General features: G+C 50.3%; 1 long non-coding RNA gene across 2 annotated transcripts; it reads left to right on the forward strand.

The window, feature by feature from the left end:
• The first annotated feature begins 5,616 nt into the window (after positions 1-5,616).
• LOC116181475 lies at positions 5,617-6,561 on the forward strand. Of its 2 annotated transcripts, none has more exons than XR_004147259.1 (2): positions 5,617-5,857; positions 5,901-6,561. It is a non-coding gene; the product is annotated as an uncharacterized LOC116181475 (long non-coding RNA). The 2 variants fall into 2 exon arrangements; XR_004147262.1 differs by having other exon boundaries at positions 5,912-6,561.
• Positions 6,562-6,581: the final 20 nt, after the last annotated feature.

Below are 6,581 nucleotides of genomic sequence, written 5' to 3' on the forward strand. Positions count from 1 at the left end.
ATATACTGTAGATTTAATGGGACCGCAGGGGTCCGATTTTTTGTGAGCGCGGAATATGAATGTCAGGGATGGTTCGTTTTACCTTTCGTGGGCCGGCCAACCCAGAACCGTAAGGACTCCCCCCAGCGGTAAAGGTGGAATCGACGTACCAGAAACGCCGGGAGCTATGGAGGAGAAAGAAACCACAGATGACGACGTGGTACCCGAGACTCCGGTCGAGGGTAGGAGGAAAAGGGAAGATTCCGGGACGGAGACTGATAGCGACAACCCAGTTCAAGTACAAGTAAAGAGAGCGAAGCGGAGACGAAACAGTGATAGTGTCTCCCAAGTCGTCAATGGGAGACCTAGGCGATATCCGAAAATTACAGACGGAATGCGCAATTCTAGCGGCAGATGTCCAGAGGCGTATAAACGAAACAGTGTCATTTACGAGGAAATCGACCAATACGAACAATGTTCTAAAGGAACTAATTCAGAAGATCAACCAGGAGTTCCAAAGGCTGGAAAACCACAGGCTCTTGACAGAGAATAAGTGGGCCAAGTATGTGGGAGGGTTGAAAGTGGCATCAGTTCGCGACGCGGACATACACGGATCTGGGGGAAAAAGGGTGAACACGGCAACCGGGATGTCGCCGAAGTTCACGCGCGACGCGGCTACGTGTACGGTGGAGAAAGCGAAGGCGAGAGCAGATATGGACTCATACGCCAAGATCGCGGCCGGTGGAAGAGTGCAGAGAGAACCAGTAGTCAGGCTGGAAAGAATGGAGTTACCCCAGCAGAACGTAAGCACGATAACGGATCAAATCAATACGGCAAGGAGAAAGAAGGTGCGTCTAGTAGACAAGACGACCACGGACGACCGAGAGTCTGGTACGGAAACGGAAGGGGAGTGGCAGCGGGTAAAGGAAAGGAGAAGACAGAAGAGCAAAGTAGACTCAGCGAGTGGTAGCGAGGGAACTACGTCAGTGAAGATGAGGCGGCGGCCCCGAAGGGCGGAAGCGGTAGTGGTTAAACTAAAAGGGGAAAACCATATGGAAGAGATACTAAGGAAAATTAGACAAACGGATATGTCCGGAGTCGCCACCAAAATCGAAAGCATTACGCAAACAAGGTATGGGGACATACTGCTGACTGTGGAGAAAGGCGTAGGGAAAGCTGAGCCAGTATTGAATAAGATCAAAGCGGCGATTAGCGACAGAGAAGTGGCGTTGCTAGAAGACAACTGCACCCTGGCGGTTAGAGATTTGGACGCGATTACGACGGAAGGGGAGGTATTAGAGGCCATACGGGGGGTCTGCCCAGATGCTAGATGTCGGATTAAAACCGTGTTAATAGTAGAAAGGGGATTGAAAGTGGCGTACTTAAGTATAAACAGGGCAGCAGGCGAGGTGGTTGCTAGGCAGGGGTACTTAAAGAGTTGGATTGACCTCCTGCAGATTAAGACTTAGCCTCGAACAGGTGCGCTGCAGCAGGTGCTGGGAGGTTGGTCACCTTGCAACGGAATGCAAAGGTGAAGACCGCAGTTCGCACTGCTATAATTGCGGCAATACTGGCCACTATGCCAGAGACTGCGTGGTGGAGGCCACGTGTCGCAGGTGCGAGGGACTGGGAAAGGGCATGGGAGTCGGACACAGGGCGTACACGAGAAGATGCCAAAACGAAAAAAAGAGGAAAGAAATGGAAGAGGCAGCAGTAACTATCGGGGCGCAGAGCAGCGGGACTACGGCACAGCAGGATGCCGGGCAAGAGAACCAAGACCGAGACATCGAAGAACAAGTAGACCATGTTTAAAGTAATACAAGTGAATCTACACAACAGGGCGGAAGCGTTGGATCTGGCCGTACAAAAAGCTCAAGAGACACGAAGGGACCTCCTAGTTCTCGCTGAGTTCGGTAGTGCGCGCGCGAGCGGGGGGATGTTTGTGGACCTGTGTAAACGTGAGCATTGGTGTGGACCGTGTAGGCGAGGGCAGGGGATTTGTATGGATACTAACTCAGGGCGTATACGTGTATAGTGTTTACTTTCCACCAAACGAGAGCGATTTCTGGAATCTGATAGCACGGTTTGTGATCAGAGTAGTAGAAACGAGGGAGAAAGAGGCACGGAGAAGAGGCCAGTGAAGAAAGCGAGGATCTCACGTAAACTAGGCTAACACCTAGGTGGCGAACACCAGCCACCGGATCGTCCTCGGTTGAGAAGCATGCCAACAGGCGATACCCGGCCGAGCTATAAAGTCTTAGAGAGAGGATAGGGTTTTAGCGGGTAAACCTCACCGAGATGGGAGGGAGTCCCGCACACCCCCCGCCATAGAGCCAAGCGGGGGAGCCTATAAAAGGTTTCCCAAACCTCAATTAAAAAAAAAAGGTTAGATTAGGTTAAGTTCAAAGTTCAATATCAAGTTCAAAGTAAAATGGTTAGGTTAGGTTAAGTTCAAAGTTCAAGATCAAGTTCAAAGTAAAAAAATTCGATTTAACTCAATAACACATCTCGATCTAACCTAACTGATGAGAGGACAAATTTTGAAATGCAAAAGGAAACCAATTAAAAGACATTCGTGAACGATTAAGTTGAGTTAGTGTTAAGTTACGTTAGGTTAGGTTAGGTTGGGTTAGTCTGGCTGAAGCGTTCAAAGGCGTAAGACGTGTTTTCGTGAGCTCCGGCTGAGTTTATTTTGCGTTGCGGAAGTTATTGTTTGTTTTCTACGGGAGTGGTATTAAAAAACGCGGGTTTTCAAACCACGATTTTTAAAAAAAACCGCACCAAGATCGGACAGTAACTGTGGGCGTAGTGATTTTTCGAAGTTTCAAGTTATAAGTTGTTTACAAAATAAACAATTATTATAAGTGCTTGTTATCGAGGTAAACAAACGTTATCTGTGCTAATTAAAATTAGCACAGATAAGCCCGTAGCGAAGGCGGTGTGCGTCGCATTGGCACGTGGGAGGTGTCGTTGGATTCGTCTCCGCGCGGCGGTTGCAACGATACCCCACAAGCAGGGGGTAGGTTCACCCCTTGGTGGAAGACACCCCTAACAGGGGGTGGTTTCGGTAAAAAGTGCGCGAGGACGTCCTAATTGAGTGTACAGCGCTTTTGGTAGCGCTAGTGGATAATAAAACCGGGTTTGTTAGGATAGTGCGCGAGTACGTCTTAATATAGTGTTTGTTAACTTAACTTTTAGTTTATATAGTAGTGTAGTGGCACAACAAACCTAGCGGTCGCGGGGAGGCGCGAAATCCCCAGTGAGTAGACAGGTGGTTGGTGCGGACATGGAAACGGCAGAAAGGGATGCGACAGTTATGCAGAGCAGACCCAGGATTCTGCGGACCCCACCGGCGGGGCAGAGGCCAGGACAGTCGCTAGGAACTGCACAGGAGACCACTGAGACCACAGAGACCACGGAGATTGAGTCAGATGAGGAGATTCCGGAGACACCGGACGGGTGTGCTCCCAAAAAGCAAGCGAGTCGTAAACGCGAGGATACGAGCAGCGATTCCGAGGACAGCACGACGACGGACCCAAACGTAAGAACGGGTCGGAGCCGGTCGAAACGAACGAAACGCGCCAGCACAACGGAGGACACGGTGATCGTTTCCCCTAAATCGGCCATCGGCGATTTGGGGGACATCCGAAAACTACAAACCGAGGGTCAAATCATGGCCACGGAGGTGCAGCACGCGATAGATGAGACGCTGGCTTTTATCAAGAGCTCAAGAAACACAAATAACGTTTTAAAAACACTGTGCCAACGAATTGGGAAAACCTTCACGGCGTTGGAAAACCACCGCAGACTTACGGAACAAAAGTGGAGCCGATACGTCGGCAGCTTAAGAGTGACAACCCAAGTCCAGGGCAGTACACCGGTGGTTCGGCTACAGCATATGGGGAATGCAGTCAAACTACCCAGGATCACGAAAGAGACGAAAACCACGGAGTCGCAGACGAGTCCTAAATTCGCGAGCACATACGCAACGGTTACCGCGAGGCCGGGACCCTCGGGGATGAGTGGACGAGGGACTATCAGCAAAGGGCAAACGACGAAGAGGGTGGAAATTGCCGGATTTACCACGATAGAAGAGGAAGAAACTGTAGCGCAAGCGGTGGCAACAGTAAACAGGGCCAGGGCACAGAAGAGTCGAGGGCGGAGTCCGAGGGAGAGTGGAGGCAGGTCCGAGCGATGGATCAGCAACACACAAGCCCCGACTGAAAGGGGGAAACCACAGCGATGACATTCTGAAACGAATAAGGCAGACCGACATGACCGGAGTAGATACGAGAATCGAAAGTATCCAGAAGACGAGGACAGGAGATATTCTCCTGAGGGTGGAGAAGGGTGCCGGCAAAGCGAACCCGGTGCTCTGCAAGATCCGTGCTGCGATAAGCGATAGGGAGGTGACGATGCTGGAAGAGTACTGCACTCTATGCATCAGAGATCTGGGCGCAGTAACCACCCGCGAGGAGGTGCTTGAGGCCATAATGCGGGCGACGTCGCCAGAAGCAAGATGCAGGTTTAAACAGATGGTGCCAGTTGACCGTGGGCAACAGGTGGCATACGTGCAGGTTAATCGAGATGCTGCTGACTCCATCGCCAAGAAGGGGTATCTCCGGGTGGGTTTGACGTCCTGCCGGGTGCGGCTGAGCGCGGAGCTCGTGAGGTGTATTCGCTGCTGGGAGGTTGGACACACCGCGGCCAGGTGCACGGGGGTCGACAGGAGCGCCCTGTGCTTCAACTGTGGCAAATCCGGACACCAGGCCAGGGATTGCAAGGAAGAGCCAACGTGCAGGCGTTGTGAGGGGCTCGAGCAAGGTCTCGGTAAAGGACACAGAGCCTTCACCAGACGGTGCGAGTACGAAAACAGGAAAAAAGCGAAAGAGCAAGAAATAGCCCAACAGGAGGAGGAAGAGGTGTCCCGGAGCCAAGCCAGAGACGACCCATATTGGGCACCGGAGGACGAGCAAGCCGGTGCACGAACTGAGGAAGAGGTAGTCCAAAACCAGGAGGAGGAAATAGATAAACCCAACCAAGATGGTGTTTAGAACGCTGCAAATTAATCTCAACAACAGCAGGGTGGCCCTGGATATGGCGGTGAGAGTGGCTGGGGAAGTGGGAGCGGAAGTGCTTGTGCTTTCGGAGGTAGGCCCGGACACGAGGGGAGTGCAAGTGTTTAAGGATTTGACTGGGTCGGTGGGTATAATGGTGACGGGGGACAGGCTTATTGTGGACAAGGTTGGACAAGGGGTTGGATTTGTGTGGGTGTTGTTAGAAAATGTTTTCGTATATAGTGTATATCTACCGCCAAATGACACTTTAGTGCAGTTGGAATGGAGGTTAGACGGCTTAGGTGAAGCAGTTAGGGAGAACGGTCGTGCAAAAGCGATCGTTGCGGGGGATGTAAATGCGGCATCCCCTATATGGGGGGCGCCGCACACCAATAGAAGGGGGGAGGTTGTGGAGGAATGGGTCGCGGCTTTGGCGATGGTCTGCGTAAATGAAGGAACCCTGCCCACGTTCCAGGGGAGGGGCAGCGGGACCATAATAGACATTGTGTAACAGAACGGGGTTCTGCCTTCAGGTAGCTCCAGCCGGCTGGCCAGAGATCGAAATTCGTATTTTGATTGAAATTGTTTAATTAATAAAATAAAATAAATAAAAAATTCAAATATTCAAATCCCGATGTTGGGTACGGAGACACCTCCACCGTCTGTCAAATCACCGGTTGACCTTGGGGTCTGGTACGGCGTTTTCTTTTCCCCAACTGGAAACGTGCGGTGGATGTGACAAGTGCTACTAGTTCGCTGTAATGATAAAGAGTTATTACCACCTAAACCCGGATGCTTATCAAGGCTCGAGGAGATATCAGGTAAAGGAAGTATAGGAAGTTTTCTCCACCAGTTATATTTCAGGTGCTTTTCAGCAAAGCAATAACCCGACCTGAGATGACTTGAACAGGAGGTAATAGCTCTCGAATAAGGTCGGCAAGGATTTACCTGGCGACGGCCCTTACAGAGGAACTTCCACCCGGTTCCAACAACCTCTACTCAAAGTCGGTGGAATCAGACGGCAACCACGGAAGGGAAGCTCTTTGGATTCCAGTCCGGTCGACCGACCGAAGGCAAGAATACAAAGAACTAGTTCTGTGTCCGGTTTTATAAGCCCGCAGGGATTTACCCTACCAGGATTATCTTCCCGGGAACAGGTGAGTAAAACGGCAAAACTAAAAGTAATTATCAAATTAATAGGTCTAGGAAAATAATGAAACTAAAACGAAAAGCTCTGGTGGAATTAAAACGGAAAATAAAATAAACTTAAAACGGATCTCAGGTTTTCGAAACGGGCAGGAATCGGGTCGGGTTCTGGTTCGGGGAATGATTTGAACATGGAACGGAATTAATCGGAAGTGCTCTCTGGTACTTTACAAACACCTTTTATAGGACACACAACAAGGTGGGAGATGTAGAAGGGATTGCAAATAAAGGATGGGGACGACAACAGGCGACATCTAACGAGGGGATTTTACAAAACATAGTACAGGATGTTTCACAAATAAAATTCCAACGTTATCAATTTGATGTTTTCTTACAATT

The sequence above is a fragment of the Photinus pyralis genome, unplaced genomic scaffold (assembly GCF_008802855.1).
Source record: "Photinus pyralis isolate 1611_PpyrPB1 unplaced genomic scaffold, Ppyr1.3 Ppyr1.4_LG1, whole genome shotgun sequence".
In the NCBI taxonomy this organism is placed as follows: domain Eukaryota; kingdom Metazoa; phylum Arthropoda; class Insecta; order Coleoptera; family Lampyridae; genus Photinus; species Photinus pyralis.